Below are 19,813 nucleotides of genomic sequence, written 5' to 3' on the forward strand. Positions count from 1 at the left end.
GTGAAAATCACCATTATTGGATATTTCTTGATGAACTCCACACTTGACCCCTGCCCTTGGTGCCCTCCTCGTTTTTCTTACGTACTTCAGTTTGACTTTACCATTTTTACCCTTTCTTCCTTCTTTCACCCACCCACCATGAACACCATCCCAAAGTACCATTCTACTTGTTTCACAGCATCACATCATCCATTTAAAAATATCTATCCTTCCATTTGGTTTTTTTATTATTGTGAGTCTTTGTTCATCCATCTCAGGAGCACCACAGTACAATTAAGAAAAATTTCAGATCACTTTGCCTAATAACAGGTAACAGGAAAAGCATTTGAGGCAGTTAGCATCAACTCTTCCATGATGCATGTAGACCAGCATAAAATATACTGACATAAGTGTGAAGTGGTTGTTCTTGCCTGCCCTCAAAAAGGACTATGTTGGTGTAAAAGCTCCTTTTTCTTAGGTTCACCTTGTTTCTGCTAATTCCAGTCTGTAATCTATTAAATGGTTTCCAAATAACCCAGTTTTCTGTGTGATTAGGGGCTAGAATTAAATGGGATTCCTTTCCTTTAAAAGGCAGATAACTCTTATATTGTACTCTCATTGTGTCTGTTGTGCTTCATTGTACTTCATTTGTACTTGCATTGTACTCTTTATATTCTCTGCTGTTGTTTAGAGATTCACAGATCATTTGAAAACCCCCTGCTTTCCTTGATTTTAATCTGGGAGGGGCAGGAGAGCAGACAAAGAGTGGATGCTCACTTGACGTAGGTGTTTCGAGTCTTTCACTGTAAGCTGATACCTCTGTTCATATGCCATTTGGTGCAATGCTTGCTAGATAATTGGTTTTATCAGTAAGAGTTGGCTTCACATCTCCAGTAATAATTCTACAGCTTCCATTGAGTGCTATATCTACCTGTTTTGCCTGAGCTGAACTATACCACACTGGGCTGGCATATTCACCTGCAGAACAGCATAAGGCCAAGGCTATAGTTCATAGTGTTTGTGGTTGTGTGCCCCGGCTGGTTCCCAATTTCAAAGAACACGATTCTCTGCAGAGACCTTTTGCTTTGTACTTCATCAATGTTTCTTGTAAGTCAGCATATGATTCAAAGTAATACTAAGGTATCTGATGTCAACACAATAATCTAGCTGAATGCCCTTCCAGGTAACCGTAAGTTTCCAAAATGCCTGCTTGTTTCTCAGCTGAAAGGCATATATTTGAGTCTTAGTAAGGTTGGGTTTCAGTTGAGAATTATTTCTGTCATAATATATGCCAAGTTCTTCTAATGCACCTGTTAGAAGATGTTCTGCCATAACTTTGACAATGGCTTACATGTAGCCATCATGGGGCCTTTCTTAAGGCCACAGTTAACGATAGTCCTATGAACATAGAGGGCTTGTCAACACCTAAGCAAGATCTACTGCATCAGCTCTGCCAGACACACAATTATAATGATTGGTAGATTTGCATGCAGTAGAATTATACTACCAACAAATTCTACCTAAGGGCAAAACTGGTGTAAGATTAAAAAAGAAAGAGGCGAAGGCAGCAAAAGCAGCCTTCCTGTTACATGGAGTAATGAATTGAGAGAGGGGGGCAGAAAGTACATGGAACGGGAAAGTGTTGCTTTTGTTGATTCCTAGTTCTTCACCATCTGTCATAAGGAGTCAGAGAGAAGAAGATAAAGAGAGAGAGGTTGTTGGTCATAGAGAAGTGAAGGAATGCTGAGGAGAAACAAAGCTCTGCACACTATGAGATGCACCCATAAATAACAACATGGTATAATGTTCTCCATGGATAGAACCGATACCAGTGCAATGCTGCACAGTGCGGAGCAAAAAAATAAACCAATTGTGTTTGGTTGCATTAAAAAAAATACAGGAAGTAATTTTTTTTTTGTCAAGCCTTATGACAAAGTATACGCCTTATGTTATGGGAGAAGCAGGATAAATACCAGTATCATCAGTTTATGTGTTAGAGAATAAATGTCCCTTGTGGGTTGTTGTTAAACTCATTCTGTCTGGGTTGTGAGAAAAAAGGACTCTTGATCTTGGATCTATGGTGAAAACAAACAATTATGACAGGTGGCTACGTTGACAGGTTGTGGTCTTCCTTTATTGAAAGAATTCTTGCTGCATTTAGAATTTTGAAATGTAAGGGTAAAATCCATATGGGCTATTTCTTATGCCAGATGAAATGATAAGGCATCTGCATGCGCATTATGGAGTTAGTGCATTATAATATTCCGAAAACACATATATACAAAATAAGGTTGTGCTTGCTAGTTAAGATTTATATTCTAACCAAAAAGAGTATAACAAGAGTTACATAAGTCTGTCTGATCCTTTGGAATGCTACAAATAATGCAGGAGTCAAATCCTTTCCCCTAAATGAAGCTGAACTTCAACAAAATTAAGCCGTTGACAATAGCTCCAGAGATTAATTTCCTCTTTTATTATTCTGCCACTGCTTACAATTTTGCCAGGATCGGAAAGGTTTACCAGATTCCTGTTTGTTTTTGTTCGCTATATATAATCCTGAGGATAGCATTAACACTGGCAAGAATTAGGTCAAATGCCATTTGTGCTTTTAAATTGGAATTCCTTTACATTTCTGTTTTAAATCTACTCATGAGCCTTAAACAGGCGCATTTGCAAGGCTTTAGTTGTGCCGTATTATAAATGCCATGGTAATGTGTATTATTTGAGAGGACTCACTTCAGATATTTTAAATATTCTCCTCCTAGTAAAAATGAGTGTGAAGATTGAGTTGGTTGGGATAAATACAAAAATATGTCACAAACACACATATAGACTGTGACAGTGTTTCAAAAGAGAGATGGCTTGAGACTGAAAATATTATATTTCTTTCCTGACCATTTGAAAACAGTTGCAGAGAATCAGCTGCTATCTGACTCTGAAATAGCAAACTGAATTCTGAATGTGTGCATCAGGGTGAATTATGACTGCATTTTAATTCCTTCCCCTACTTTTAAAAGCAAGTGCAGAAGTAGAACTGATGTTCAGATCAGAAGCACGATAAATCTCCATCTATGTATACCTGATTTAAGTCTTCTTCAATCAGTGAAGGAACTTTTTACAACATGTCTGACTGAACTTCTGACTGAACTGACATGTCAGTCATAGAAGTTTATATGTCCATATATGGAATTATCCATATGAATTGGGCCAAGACCTCAGGGAACGGATGAAGAGAAAGAGAAAGAGGCAGATATAATGGCTGCATCAATTGCTGGAATCCTGTTTGTCACCACACAATGTAAAGTTTGTGTGTTACCCCCCCCCCCAGGCTATGCAGACTGAGCAATTCTACTGCACAAATGAGTCACACGGATCCTGTCACGCTTGTCAACAGAACTGCTTCTTGGACTGCACTTCTACCTTGTCACTGTTGCAGCTGATGCAAGCATTGAGCTCCACCCGCATAGCTACTCAACGGGATTTGAGCCTGTATCTATTCTGGAGACACAAACTTTATGATACAGCCACCTTTTCCTCTTAAAATAGTGTTTCTTTATCTAAAAGTGACTAGCAAGGTTGCAACATAGGATGTTTTCCTTATCACAGCATCATCAAGCAGAAAAGTTACACTTCTTCAGTCGCTATACTGTCATCTTGTTTTTAAAGACATACTGATTATTTTTTAAAAAACTGAACATATCTTAGAAACACCTTAACAGAAGACTGTTTTACAGTCACTCCTCTGTCCATGAGATATCAGCATAACGGCATATTCTTTGTTCAAATTTTTTCCTAAACATGCTTAGGGATGGGAGCTGATGTGGATGCAAATGCACTGTCCCAACTGTGTGCAAAGCCACAGTAATGGGTGGAAGTGTTTATGCACTTTAAAGGTAGCTGCCAAGGAGAAAAGCTGTGAATGGGCTCAATTCCACTTCTCCCACCACCATGCATGTTTGGAATAACATTGGAAGCAATGGAATTACGGTGATTTTAATAGTGTTACTAACAGTGTTTCTAAGATGCATGGCAGTCTGTTTTAATAGGTCAAAATGCTGCTAGTTCAGAAGAAAATTAATCTCTAGCATTTTCTTTCTCCTTCACAATTTCTGTGTTAAAATACAGGGCACAAGTAACACAGCAGCACCTTTATTACAATGGATAACATGTTGCTAACCTCCTATCATATTGTTCTGATTTTTCCCAATGGTTATTATAGGAATGAGCCATTACTGCCACCTGGCTTAGAAGTACAGGAATATGTTCTGTCTTACAAAAACAAAAGCAACAGTTTTGTTTTCCCTCAATTGTGTTCATCCTGGCTGCAATTATTTACCCTTTAAGGCTTGATTTTCTTTCTTTTTTGGCAAAGGTTAGGAAAAAATTACCTGGTGCTGCATGATTATTTGTGATTTATGCCTCTGTTAATGGTGCAGAACTTTTGCAGGTAAATGACATCTTATGATACAGCTGTGTGTAACATTAGGTTTACAGTTTACAGTTGCCTCTGCATTTCACAGCATCGTTTGGAAGAGACAATTTGCAGCAGGGCAGCAAGTGGGGTGCTGAAACCTCTCCTGGTTTCCGCAAAACAAACAACACATGTCTGTGCGTGCACTATTTCTTTTACAATGGTCAGAGCTTCAAATCTATATCTTAGATACAAGATGCTAAATATCAGGGAGCCAGCTGGGGAAGGCTTCAGAGGAAAACTAGTGATTAGATGATCATTGGCCAGTGACACATAAAGGGGAACTCTAGTGCTCCACATGATTTGGGACAATACTTATGTTAAGGAAGATTACAGTAGCATTTGCCTTTTCTGCAACCACATCACACTGTTGGCTTTGGGATGATCACTCTGGGATGACTGAGAATGGATTGTGCCCCTCCTCTGTATGACAGCCTTTCAAATATTTGAAAAGTGCTATCATATCTCCCCTCAGTTTTCTTTTCTCAAAGCTAAACATGCCCAATTCTTTCAGTCTTTCCACCTAGGACTCGACTTCCAGTCCCCAGCTCATCCTTCTTGCTCGAAGCCAGTCTAAAAGAATGCTGAATAGAGGGAGACTAGTATCTCTCAGGATTTGGAGAATATACTTCAGTTAGGTTTCCTAAAATAGCACTGGCCTTTTTTGCAGCCACATCACACTGTTGGCTCATATTCAGCTTGTGATCTACAACAATTCCAAGATCCTTCTTACTTGTAATATTACTGAGCTAAGTACCTCCTATCTTGCAAGTGTTTGTTTGAGACTTCCCCCCCAGGTGTAGAACTTTGCAGTTAGCCCTCTTAAATTTCATTCTGTTGTTTTTAGTCCAGTGCTCAAGCCTATCAAGGTATTTTTAAAATTTTGTTTCTATCTTCTATTCCACCCAAATTTGTGTCATCTGCAAATTTGATAAGTATTTCCTGCACCCTTTCATTCAAGCCATTAATAAAAATGTTGAAGATGTTGTGTCCCCCCACTTGCTACCTCCTCTCAGTTTGAGAAGCAGTCATTGATTAGTATTTTCTGAGTATGATTCTGTAACAACGGGCTTATCCACCTGATAGTTATTCTATCCAGGCCTCACCTAGTTAGTTTACTAATCAAAGTATCATGGGGCACTTTGTCAAAATCTTTACTGACATCAAAATATATTATGTCTACACAGTGTTCCCACCATCCAGCAGGAAGTTTACCTGATCAAAAAATGAGGTAAAACTAGTCTAGCATGATTTGTTCTTGACAAATCTGTTTTGTCTTCTGGTTATTACTACATTGTTTTCAAAGATGGTTTCAGAGTGACCACCTTATAATCTGTTCCAAAAAATTTTGTGGGACTGATGTTAGGCTGACTGGTCTGTAATTCCCAGACTCTTCCTTTTTGAAGACAGGGACTACATTAACCCTCCTCCAATTGTCTGACACTTCAATCCATCCCATATGATTTCAGGGGAAAAAACAGACAGTCCTATTTTTGTTTTCAGATTCTCTCAGAGCTTGTTGTCAATCCAGATTAATGTATTCTCGAAAGCTTTCACGGCTGGGATCCAATGGCTGTTGTAGGTTTTTCAGGCTGTCTGGCTGTGTTCTTGAGGTTTTTCTTCCTAACATTTCACCAGTCTCTGTGGCCAGCATCTTCAGAGGACAGGAGTCAGAAGTCTGTCTGTGCTCCGGTGCAGTTTGTGGGATAGTTGAGTATTTATAGCTGTCAATCCCAACCCGAAAAACCTGCAACAACAATCCATATTAATCATTTTTCCTTTCTTCCATCTCTTTTCCCCATCTTTGCAATTGTTTTTAGCTTTGCCTTTAGAATTTCCTTTTTAAAAATCTCCCAGCCATCTTGAACTCCTTGTTAGAATCTCCTGCCATGTAACCTTACTTATCATTGTTCTGCGTTTATTAAAATTGGCTTTCCTAAAATCCAGGATTCATGTATGGTTAAACTCTGCTTTTATGTCCTATGAAATCAGAAACTCAAGTAGAAAATGGTCACTTTCCTTCCGCTTACTGCCACTTCTTCTGCCAAGTCACCTCTATTGGTTAGAATCAAGTCAAGGATCAATAATCTTCTAGTTTTTTTTCCTCCACTTTTTATAGGAGAAAATTATCAGCAACACACGCCACAAATTTCATGGAAGTGCCATATTTGGCCAGCTTGGCTTTCCAACAGATACCAAGTTGATTGAAATATAGAGATGGGCGTGAACTGCCGGTTTGGTGGTTCGTGCTGGTTTGTTTAGCAGTTGAACAGGCATTTGGCACTTCTGAGTCCCGCCTCCTCCAGCAGGTGCCCACTCAGAGGCAGCGCCCTGGATTCCCTGTCCCATCTCTTCCAGGCTCTGACTCTGAGTGGATGCCTGCTGGAGAAGGCTGGGCTCAGAAGCACTGATCATCTGTTCAGCCACTAAATGAAGTGGCACAAACAGCCAAATCAGCAGTTTGTGCTCATCTCTACTAAAATATAGTGCATCTCGACTTCCCTTTCTATTCTTTCTGTTCTTTCTGCACAATTTCTATCTTTCAGTTGCAATATTCCAGTCATGGGAGTCTTCCTGCCAAGTTTCAGTTATTCCTGTCAAGTCATATTTACCCTCCTGAACTAAGATTTCCAGTTCTTCTGGTTTATTCCCCACACCCCTGGCATTTATATATAGAAACCAGAGACGGTGTGATTAGTGACCTGCTTTCCTTCATACATTTTAATGAAGAATATTATTGGACCCCATTAGAACTGCCTGATGTGTTCCCCTTATTGTGCCAAAGCCTTCACAGAACATTACTTCTGAGCATGCATCTCCCTCCCCCTTCTATTTCAGCTCAAAACCCTCCTGATGAGGTTCTGACAGGGTCAGGAAGAAAGGTAAATGGGATGCTGATTGGAAGATGTTGTTTTACTTTTTATTGGTTTTGAGAAACATTGTTTCTTTTGTTCAGCTTGTTTCTGGACAAGACTTTGAAGCCTTACAAAAATGATGCGAAGATGAATGTGAGATGAGTAACATACAATTTTTCTTTCAAACTCATTTTGAGTCCTTGAAAACCTATAATCTTTCTCTCATACTGGTTGGAAGTTGCCTGAAGGCTTTGATTTTCATAATCTCCTTGCGTCCTTGGATTTTCTCACTGAGCTGTGGCTGAAGAAACGGAAAAGAGGGACAGTTTGGGAAACAGCATAACTTTCTGCTTCCAGTTTTCTCTTTCAATTTCTGTTACTTCCACATCTGGGGAAATAATTTGTTTCATCAATGACAAAACCACACCTTCAGTTTGTTTCATATTCAGATCCTGATGAAAATATAAATACTTCTAAAAGTATAGGAAAGTATAGAAAGATTGCACTAATGTAAGAGCTCATATTAGGCAATCTGTTTAGCCCTGAAAAATATGGCTCCCAAAAATACTCTTTTCAATTTATGTGTTATAAATTGCTATAGGAATTATACATGCTATAGGAGAGGAATGACAAGAAGATTTTGTGTGTGACGAAATTGTGGAGGAACATTTTATCCCATATTCTAGAGCAGAAGGCCCTTGGGTTCTGGAAAAGTGCAATTTTAACGTCATTTCATGTCTCCTGCAGAAACAACGCTGGCAGAAACAAGGTTGTCACTTTGCACAGGTTGGATAAAGAAGGTATTGGCGTTAGAGATGAGAGGTAGAAGAAGCAAGTAGCAAAATAACATGGTACAATATTAACACTGGACCCACATTTGCCCTATTCTGCTCCCCATTTGTGGAAATTTTGTCATATGTTCTTTGGACACACGGCTAAAGTCATTCAGCATTTGGAATAATTTTCAAAAGGATTTTTTATTTTTGGAAAATTTATCAGAATTTTCTTTTCCAAGAAATTTTAACCCAACAATGATTTTTCTTACATTCCCACTACAGCTGGGCTGTCCAATATATTGCAGATGTATGCTTAGGTTTCTCACAACTGGTTTTGTGGTGGCTGAAAAGTATAAACAGATATTTTAGTATTTTAGTATCCCATTTTCTATTCCACACAAAGCAGTTCCATTCTATTTGGGAATGACAATTTTTTTTTTTAATCCATGCAGGACTGCTGCTCTTTTTTTGTTGTTTTGCTATCCCATCTTTGATAGCCCGATCTTACTCAGATACCAGCATGTGGTGTCGGAATATATTTCACTAACACTACAGTTTTAGTGCTCATTAGTATGTACTTGTCTGCAAGCACAGCAACATGTATGACTCACTCAATAACATTAAGAAGCAACCTTTTCTCTCTCTCTTTTCAGATCACACATGGCTCTTATATGAAGCATTAGTATCTCAGGGTATTGAAGGTGGGGTGGGAGAATATGTGAATGGATGTGTCTGAATCGAGTATACAAGTGGTTAGGCCCTGCCTACTAGTGCCATGCAACTTCCCACCACCACATACCAGAAAGTTAATACTGTAGAAGGAAATATGGCCCTTAGATTGAAAAAGATTCTTCACCTTTGACTTGTGGTGTATGACTTACAAAATCTGGGAACTCCTTCATGGCAGAATATTATTTTAAACTTTTCAAACCCACTTTTCCAGCTGTAACATCCATTACTGTTTCCCTATCCCCATGAGAATGCAAGCCCTCCATCATGCCTACATACATGCCTCATTTATTTTGGTCAATTTGCCAGTTTGCCATTTGACCTTGATGGATGTCTGTTGCGGCAGCTTTCACAGACTTAAGTGCTATGAAGCTCTGGGTGACCAGCCAGAACAATCAGCCTTTGTCTGAAACAGTGCACTTATTTCTGTCACAAATGGTCTGTCAGAGATATTTCTGTAAAGCAGTATGACATAATCTGTCTCCTCTGCACTCCTTAGATCCAAACCAGAACTTCCATTGTTGTCTCTGAAGGAAAGGCAAATCTTTTAATTGGCTTAGTGGATTGAAAATGGGAGCAGTCCCACACAGTTAACCCACTGTTTCCTGGGAATGATTATTTCATGGCTTTAGAAGTGTTGAGGCTATCGGTAAATACACCCTAATGAATTTTTCCTTCGGCATTGGTGGAAGAAAGTAAGTAGTTCTGAGGTAAAGGGTTATATCCTCAGCAAATACACTTTTCCTGACCTAGGAATATTATGTAATTGTTTTATGAGTATGAAAACGGCCTAATGGAAAACATGGACTACTGGCAAGCTACAAAATATGGCATTACATATTGCTGGATAAATAATGCAGAGCTGAATGCCAAGGAGACACAGATGCAGTAACACTGTTTCTAAGTGTGAGCAATCCAGAACCTGGGATATTTTGATACATTGGTTTTTTGTGTCTGCAAATTGCTTTCATAGTTGCATAACCAACCATAAAGAAAATGAAGAGGGATTAAACTACTGCAATTTTTGATTCTCCGATCTACAAAATTTAATTAATTTCAGATTTTTCCTATGCCTTTTTTTAACAATGATGACAATTTTCCTTTAAAAATATCATACAATTTGACATACTCTGAGAACTTCAATGAACTCCTTTGTCTTCCTCCTTAAGTTTCCCTGTCTTCAGAACTTCTAATAACAATGTGCCGTCAAGTCAATTCTGAACAGGAATATTTCCTGAGAGTCTTGGATTTCCAGTGTACAAAAGACTACAATACCTGCCACATTTTTTAGTATTGAGATCATTTATTATTGAAATAGGTGTAAGAATCACCCCACAATTTAGACTACTGTGGAAGAAAAAATGTTATTCATAGCACTTAGCAGCTGTAACAATTTGCACTTCTACCATGTGTCAGAAGTCAAATAAGAAAGGCAACAAATTAAAACAGAAAAAAGGCATTCTATCTTAATAAAGCCTACCTGAATATTTTTATATCCACCTGGTGTCATGACTATGCAGGAAGGTTCGCCCACATTGAATTGGAGTTTTTTATACAAGACAATTGGCAGTTTCCACTGCTACACAGAAATATTTAATTATCCTGCTACAAGAGACCGTACCACAACTGAAATCTCTGTGATTCTTACCTTGGACACAGTATCTGGGAGCCCTATATATATAGGGCTCCCAGATACTGTGTTCAAGGTAAGAATCACAGAGATTTCAGTTGTGGTATGGTTGTACAGTATGTATATTTAAGGGGATGTTGTAATTGCAACTTCTCAACCTAGTGCAGAACAAAAACTGACTGAAATTCTAGTCTGTGTGGCGAGAATGGGATGTTTATGTGCTTCCTAGAAGTATTACATAAACAAGAATCAGGATGAACTCAGAGGTGCCCTGTATTCATATGGGCACACACACATTAGTATGCCTTTCTCTTTGAACAGGGATTTGCGATTATGAGGATGAGGCAACTTCTCCAGACATGTCAGGATGTTTCTGACTTTCCAATAGCTTTGTGGAAAGTAGGGGAGGATTGGGATTGGAGGAGACAGAGATGCTTTGATATGCAAATTGCAAATGTTTTATATTTCATAAGTTGGGTTGATCTTTAAAGCCTCTCTGATTTGACAGATCAAAGAGAAGAGAACACTCACAAGTCCTTAGTTAAAGGTAAAGGTAACAGTTCCCCTTGATGATTTGTCCAGTCGTGTCTGACTCTAGGGGGCGGTGCTCATCTCTGTTTCCAACCCATAGAGCTAGTGTTTGTCCGAAGACAATCTTCTGTGGTCACATGGCCAACGTGACTAGACACAGAATGCTGTTACCTTCCCACCAAGGTGGTACCTATTTATCTACTCGCATTTTGCATTTTGCATGCTTTCAAACTGCTAGGTTGGCAGGAGCTGGGACAAGCAACAGGGGCTCATTCCGTTGCATGAATTCACTCTTACCACTGCAGGTCTTCTGACCTTGCAGCACAGAGTCCTTACATAATATTTATTCCAATCAGCCTTCAAGACAAAACATTTTACAAATATCCACAGGCCAGAATCCTGTTGCTTAGCATAGTATATTGTGTTAGAGTAGGACCATTGAATTAATGGAAATTTAGTGAGCAAGCTCCTCCATAAGTTCCATTGATTCAAATTGGGCTTACTCTTACTACAACTTACTGTGCTAAAGTAAGTCACAATTCTTCCTTCCTTCCTTCCTTCCTTCCTTCCTTCCTTCCTTCCTTCCTTCTACTTATACCCTGGTCCTTTAGTGAACAAACCCCTACTCTGGGTGTAGTGGCTGGGTAATATACAGCATAAAAAATTAAACATATATATATTATATGTTTGATGACTACTGTCTTGGAGTGGCCCATCCATAGCATTGAGGATTGAGAAGTGAAAGTGGGGGGGGGGGGGGAGGATGACCTAAGGGACAGGTGCTCTGAAAGATAGCAAGGTCCTAAACAATAAAACAGTCCACTAGAATCAATGGAATCTGTGGAGGAGTTGATTCACCAAATCCCCATTGATTCAATGGGGTTGCTGTACTGTGATTTACTACACTAAGCAATGGGATTTTGGCCTTTGCGTATTTAATTTTTAAATATTATCTTGCAACAGCCATCATTTACTTCATAATATATATTTTCCTGTATTTCTGTTTGTCTGTACTTTGCATTTCCCTACCATATCCAATTCTCTTTGTCTATTTACACTGTATGATCTAGCAATGACTGAAAAATCTTTCTCACTCAACTGTCTTCCTTCAGAAAACACTTCATTTCAACTCTTCTGCCAGAATTACAGTAAGTTCTGATTTACATATTTAATACTGGAGTCTCACTGAGACATTTTCTCTGTTAAAGTTTATTGGGCTCTTTAAAAAAATGTAGAAAAGGGAAGCAGCCCCACATCAAATCTTTATTCACCAAGCACAGTTCCCAACAGAGATTTAATCCAAACATAAATGCCTCCACCAAAAAAACAAAAAACAAAACAAAACAAAAAAAACTGTGAAGAAAGCAGAGGGACCTTCTTGAAGGTGGATTAGCATTTCTGAGTCACTGCTGCCACCTTCTGATAACAGCACCAAATTGCTCTGCAGCAGACGGAAGCATGAACAATATTGCCCTCTCTCAGAGCTTGGGGGACTTGAGGCCCAATCGCTGCTTAAAACATCGAGACTGAGGAAATAGTTCATGTCCAGTTTATAAATGTTCTTAGGCAAGGATCTTCAGGGTAAAGTTGCACCCTGGGTACAATGTATTTGGGGAATATGTGCTTTAAACTCAAATTGTTAACAACAAACCAAAATTGTTTAGTTTTGATTAATGGCCAAGAATAAAAGCAGAACGACCGTAGCTCTATTTTCACACCTTGTTTGTTTTCTGGAGAAACTGGTAGCCATTTATTTGTTTTATACATTAGTATGTACACAAAAATATTGATAGCTGTGTTAAAACAGCAAGTGCAGCAAGTGTAGTCTTACTTATCAACCCAGTTCCGCAATAGTGATATGTGTTTCTGGCAAGTGTGAGAAGGGCCACACATTCATAAAGGTTAGTGATGTATACATGTTCTGTTTGGTTTAATGTAATTCTTTATAGGAAATGGTATAGGATAGTCAGGATGCAAAATCCAAGGCCAACCAGGTTATAAGCAGGATTCTTAAATGTTGTTGAATTTAATAAAATTACTTTCTATATTGCTTTCTCCCTTTCTTTTGTAGTGGATAGAGTAACAGAATGCCCATTCAGCCATGGAAACTGACTGGGAGAGTGGAACTGGGGAAAAATTAAATATCTCACTTGAAAGCCATATTAGGGTTGCAATACGTCGGTTATGACTTCATGGCAAAAAGATACAAAGGATAGTTGGGTAGCCAATGTGATGTAGTGGACTTGTACTGTAGAAAAGATGCTACCATTAGCACAGAATATGGACAGACAAAATGGTTTCCTATAGACATAGGAGTCATACAAGGATGCAGTTTATCCCCTTATCTGTTTAATCTGTATGTGGAATATATCATATGGAAAGATAGACTAGATTCAGATGAAGGAGGAGTGAAAATTGGTGGAAGAAACATCAGTAATTTAAGATATGCAGATTACACCATCTTACTGACAGAGAGCAGCAATGACTTGAAAATACTTTTAGTGAAAGAAGAAAGTGCCAGAGTAGGATTGCAGTTGAACATCAAGACCAAAATCATGAATACAATGGAAAAAACACAACTTTGACATTGACAATGAAGAAACTGAAGTGGCTAGAGATTTTGTATACCTTCGTTCAACCATCAGTCCAAATTGAGAGTGCAGCCAAGAAATCAGAAGACTAAAATTTGAAAGGGCAGCAATGAAGGAACTTGAAAAGATCGTCAAGTGTAAGGATGAGCCACTGGAGATAAAGGCCAAGATCATTCATTCTATCTTATTTCCAGTTACCATGTACTGAAGTGAAAACCAGACAGTTAAGAAAGCTGACAGGAAGAAACTAATTCATTTGCAATGTGGTGCTGGAGGACAGCTTTGTAGATACCCTGGACTGTCAGAAAGACAAATAAATGGGTCCTAGATCAAACCAATCCTGAATTATCTCTGGAGCAAAGATGTTGAAACTTAAGCTATCCTACTTTGGGCACATCATAAGAAGACAGGATTCTTTGGAAAAGACAATTCTGGGAAAGGTGGAAGGCAGCAGGAAAAGAGGAAGACCAACTGCAAGATAGATTGACTAAAGGAAGCTACAGGCTTGAGTTTGCAAGAGTTGAACAGGATTGTTGAGGACAAGACAATTTGAAGATCACTCATTCATGGGGTTGTCATCTTGGGGCAACTTAATGGCATATAATAACAACAGAATATCTCACGTACCTTGAAAGCTCTATTATGGTCAGTATAAATTTATTGACTGACTTTTCATTACCATTTGGTGCTTTCTTTTAAAAACACATGAAAATGGCCTGAAACCCTTCCTCAGGTATTTCTAATCTTTAAAAAAAGGTGAGAAAAGTAAAGTGTAAGCATTCCTTAGCATATGAGAAAAAATAATAGTATTGCTAATTAATGCTATTTGCAAAGATTCATTGTTATGCCCTTGTTATTACCCCCTCTCCAAGGCAAAACATTACAGGTCCTCATATAGTTGCAGCTTGTGCAACATATATTTTACCCAGTCTGTATGATTGTAATTGAAGTCACCAATCACTATAGCATTTATACTTCGAATGCTTCCCTGATTTCTTACCTCAGTTGATCTGAGGTACGGTAACATGCCCCTACTACTGTATTACTTTTAGGACCTGGTGTTGTCACCCATTCTGTGGAGCTGCGTGGCTCTTTTGAGATTTAAGGTTTGTTTGACAATATGGCCTTTGTATGTACAAAACAACCCTACCTTCAGAATCCCTTTTTCTGGCCTCCCTACAAAGTGTCTACTCCAGATAAAGTGGTGCCTCACTTGATGATGTTAATTCGTTCCAGCGAAATCGCTGTAGAGCGAAAACATCATCAAGAGAAATAAAAAAAACCCATTGAAACGCATTGAAAACAGGTTCAATGCGTTCCAATGGGGTGAATACCTGCTCGTCCAGCAAAGATCCTCCATACGGCGGCCATTTTTGGTGCCTGTATAGCGAGGAATCCGTCCTAGAAAACAGCGGGGGGCCATTTTGAAAGCCGGCGGCCATTTTGAAAAGGTCTAACAGGTAGCCATTTGAGTCTGTGTAAGCATATCAGGCAATAACTAAATAAAAATTAAAAAACAAAAAAACAAAAATGCTGTGGCATCTTTAAGACTAACTTCCTCTTTCCCAGTGACCTTCAGCTTTTTCCAGCATAGTTATCTTTTTCCACTTAGTCATCACAAAATGTGCCCAAAGAATAATAAAAACTCAATTTAGTCATTTTTGCTTTTCTAGAGAGTGTTCAGGCTTGGTTTGATCTAGCATCTGCCTATTTGTAACTTACAGAGGTCCATAATGTTTCCTTCTTGCCCTTAAAATTCACAAAGACATTGTTTTGGAAGCTTCTGTTCATATCATCCTCTCCCAATGGCACACATTGTTCACACACAACTCTGTTGCATCTCTGGCAAATAAGACAGTTGGCTACTATCAGCCAGAGGCTCTGAAAAGGGGAAAGAACTGAGCAAGATACACAGGCTGCTTCTGATCAGCTGTGTTTATCCAGACTGAATTAGTAAATATGACCGAGTCGAGGTGGTGAGAAGGCTATCTGGGGCAGTTTGCCAGGGTGTCTGTGGTAAAGGCTGAAGCTTTATAACGCAGGAAGGAGAACAGCCAGTATTTGCAGTTGATACCCAGTTCTTAAAACAACTTACGCAGATCACAGTAGACTGAATATTCAGAAGAGGTGATATGATGACCTAGGTCAGTGATTCCTAGACTTTTTTGCATTCTGCCCCTTTTTTGATTCTTGAGAAACTTTTCCACCTTCCAATCTCACCACTACCTTTATCCAACACTTTTTCCCCCCTCACAAATTTGCAAGTTATTCTTAAAAATAAAGACATAAGTAAAATGACAATAAATTAATATTAAGCACGATTAGACTTTCTTGTCACAAAAAGTTTGTAACAATGTTATATCCCTTAAGCAGAAATAAACCAAATTTCATATGAAGGACTATGAACATTTCACAGTCCTGTGCCCCTTCATGGAATTCTGTACCCCACAGATTGGGAATCAATAAAATGTGTGGATGCTGAAGTAGCATCACACCTGCACCCCCAAATATGGAGGTATCCCCCCCTCCACACAGTCTATTAAGCACTAGACACTTGGTGATGTCATGGTACCACAACTGTTTGAGCACTGTACTGTTCATACACACCCCTTAGGTAGCAGGGCTATCTGGACAGAATGTTATTTATTTATTTATTTATTTATTTATTTATTTATTTTCATTCCATGTGTATGTTGCCCGATGCGCAGATCCAAGGCAGTTGGAAACCATTGTTATAGAAGGTAAAAGCTGCAAATGCCAGGAAACAGAAGAGACCACCAGTCATACACTGATACACCTTAAATATACTGTGTATATGTATGAATTCTCATTTTCAACCACTTTGTGAAACTGTATTACATATTTTAAAGAATAATTTCAGACAAAATAAAAGTATTCCAGTTATTATTACAGGTCCTAACACTATTACCTAAAATAATTTGGAAATTCAAATGTTTAGTACAGCAATTTCGTATAGTGCCAGAATACATGCAAGAGTATTTAGGTTAGTGGGGAGGAGTCTAGCCAGCATTTTTACTCCAGAACAGACTGTGTGTGGAAGTAACACTAAATCATGGTTTATTGCTATGTAAATATACTTCACACTTCCAGCATGTGAAGGAAGAGACCACGCGATGACTTTGGGTGAAACAACACAGTAGAACACATAGTGTACAAACATGTCTCATCTTTTTTGCTCAAGTATAAGAATGCATGCTTTGTATTGGGAATAGTGAATATGTGGGAATGAAATTTAGGCCTATGTCCCACTTTTGAAAATTTTTTTAAAAAAAGGTTGTGTATTAAAAATGCAAATAAGTAGAATCTTCTAGTGGCACCAGTGAAGCTCCCTGCCCTTTTTGACACCAGATGGGAGCATGGGGAGAGAAGGTTTGCATGTTTTTTAAAAATGGAGGAAGTTTAAAAGTTCACTTCCCCCATGTGTCTGAGTTGGTCTTATTCTGAAACAAGGGTGTCTTCACTGGCCTTACAGGCAGATACCATTGTGATATCAGGCCAGAAGCCTTAGCCAGCAAAGCAATGGGAAAGAATGCTTGGAAGTTCCTTCTGCTCTGTAACCTTCTTCAGTGTAACATCGGTGTAAAATAAACACTTTAAAAAAATAGCCATACTAGACAGATCTTGGTGCAAGAAAAAATTTAATTTCTGTTAATTGTTTTCTCTTTTTCCTGTGTATTCTTCAGGATATGCTGAAGAAAACCACTGTTGAATACATTATGTGTTAATAATAATCATGTGCAGTCAAGTAAGTTCAGATTTACAGTGACTCTTTTACAATGATTCCCTGGTAGAGAATCCTCAAAAGTGGTTTACTATTCCTTTCTTCTGGGGGCACCCTGGAATTGTGAAGCTTTCCCAAGGCCACCCAGGCTGACTTTACTCACAGGAGGCAGAGTGGGAACCTATACCATGGAATTATCCAGTCAGCCCATATTATATGTTACCTCTGTACAATACACTTCCTCACACATAAGATGTGTCTGAAGAAGTAAACTGTAATTCACAAAAACCCATAGTGAAATGAATCAATAAGAAAGGCCATGATACTTTAGTTTTTGCTTTGTTGTTACTGCTGAAACAGAGTAACATGGCTACCTCTCTTAAAAAACTATATGATCCTACATGTTATGGTCAGCAAAGGGCAAAAGGGACCCCCTCACCACTGCAGGGGTATACTGGATACCTTGCAGTTGTGGCCAGGTATATATTGGAACCACAAAATGCAGCATTCACACCAGAGTCAAAGAACATGAGAGACACCGCAGACTAAAACAACCGGAAAAATCAGCAGCTAAAACAAGCTGGACATGAAATTCTGTTTCAAAATACTGAAGTACTGAATAACGCCAGTAATCATTATATTAGACTGCACAGGGAAACCATTAAAATCCACAAACATCAGCAGAGCTTCAACAAAAAAGAAGAATGTTTAAAATTCAACAAAGCCTGGCTCCCAGCACTGAAAAATACAGCCCGCAAAAGGTCAACGAATTCTACCCAGCCACAAGGACCAGTGATCACTGCACACAAAACACCAGGTAAAGACACCCATCAATCACAGTGACAGATCATCTCTCCCCCTTATCACAACAATACATGCACAACAACAACAACAACAAAAACAAGCTGATCACCATAACCACCCAATCTCCTGAAAAGGACAAAAGCTGTTCCCACATCTATAAATACTCAACTATTCAACAAACTGCACCAGAACACGGACAAAGTTCTGACTCCTGTCCTCTGAAGATGCCAGCCATGGAGACTGGCAAAATGTTAGGAAGAAAAACCTTAAGAAGGTTTGGCCTACACGGTCAAACAGCCCGAAAAACCCACAAGAACCATACATGATCCTTGTTGCTTAATTAAATTTCATGGTGTGTTTGTTATTACTGACTTTGTGTCATAGTTTTAGGCAGGATCTGGCTTTACTCTATATTACTTGATATATTATTCCGACCAAAGGAACAGTGCTGCACGATGTCCATTCACAATACTCTTAATCTGCTTTGACATGGCGTTTATGTGACCATAGACCTGGCCCAAGCCTAGCTTAAGAGTCTTCTGAAATGACTGCATATGCCTTTCCATTTGCTCTGAAGTTTATCTAAAGTAATATATAGTAAAACTAGAGTCTCAATTTTGTTTATATTCTGTATTTCTTACCCTTCTGTATAATGCACAGACCAAGTTCCATTTGTCTGGATTTTTCCCTTTCTTTTGTGATGCCAGCTGCGGCATAACAAGCCCAGCCCTGGTTTAATAATTTTGGGGTCATGGATACTAAGAATTTTACATGTTTAGTGCAATTTTTTAAAAAAGAAAATATATAAATTTACTCTTTGTATAGAGTGACCCTATTTCAAAAAATGCCAATTGAAAATATTTATTTATTCATTCATTCATTTATTTTATTTCTATACGTCCGCCATCTAGTGGCATAGCCACTACTCTGAGCAGTATCAAACAGTGAAATAAATATAAAAGAGCACAACCACACCTCACCAACCCAGAAATATAAAAATATAAATATATAATATATAAGAACTATACAGTGAAACGTTCAAGATGATAGTAACAGACAAAGTACAAACTACAAAATGTAACACCCAACAATAAGACTAAATAAGAAACAGTTATAAAGAGAGGGTATTCTGAAATGCTTCTCTGGAAAGCAATGTTCTCTGGGTTTTATATTTCTCGTGGCGCAGTGGTTAAAACGCTGTACTGCAACTAAAACTGTGCTCATGACCTGGGGTTCAAATCCCAGGTAGCCGGCTCAAGGTTGACTCAGCCTTCCATCCTTCCGAGGTCAGTAAAATGAGTACCCAGCTTGCTGGGGGGGGCAATGTGTAGCCTGTATAATTAAAATTGTAAACCGCCCGGAGAGTGCTTGTAGCGCTATGGGGCGGTATATAAGTCCAATAAATAAATAAATAAATAAATGTTTTTATTTGCTTTCTAAATATTAGGAGGGATTGGGCCTGACACATCTCCACAGGAAGAACATTCCATAACGAGGTGGCCACCACAGAGAAGGCTTAGCTCCTAATCGAAGACTTTCTCGCCTCTGTATGGGATATAACAATTACTATCACTAGTGCATGTTGGACACTCCTTTGTTCCCCGGTTCCATTAGCATAGGATGCAAAACTAGAAGCAAATGTTCAGTATTCTTAATTTTAATCTAGAATTGGGTGACGGAATGTGAAACAAATAGGTGTGATTGT

General features: G+C 38.7%; 1 long non-coding RNA gene across 1 annotated transcript; it reads right to left on the minus strand.

Annotated features, from left to right (window-relative positions):
* Positions 1–3,514: 3,514 nt before the first annotated feature.
* Positions 3,515–8,426, minus strand: LOC140706463 (uncharacterized). The gene is made up of 2 exons (XR_013540622.1): positions 8,351–8,426; positions 3,515–6,197 (listed from the first exon to the last, which is right to left on the minus strand). It is a non-coding gene; the product is annotated as an uncharacterized LOC140706463 (long non-coding RNA).
* Between the last annotated feature and the right edge of the window lie 11,387 nt (positions 8,427–19,813).

The sequence above is a fragment of the Pogona vitticeps genome, chromosome 1 (genome assembly GCF_051106095.1).
Source record: "Pogona vitticeps strain Pit_001003342236 chromosome 1, PviZW2.1, whole genome shotgun sequence".
In the NCBI taxonomy this organism is placed as follows: domain Eukaryota; kingdom Metazoa; phylum Chordata; class Lepidosauria; order Squamata; family Agamidae; genus Pogona; species Pogona vitticeps.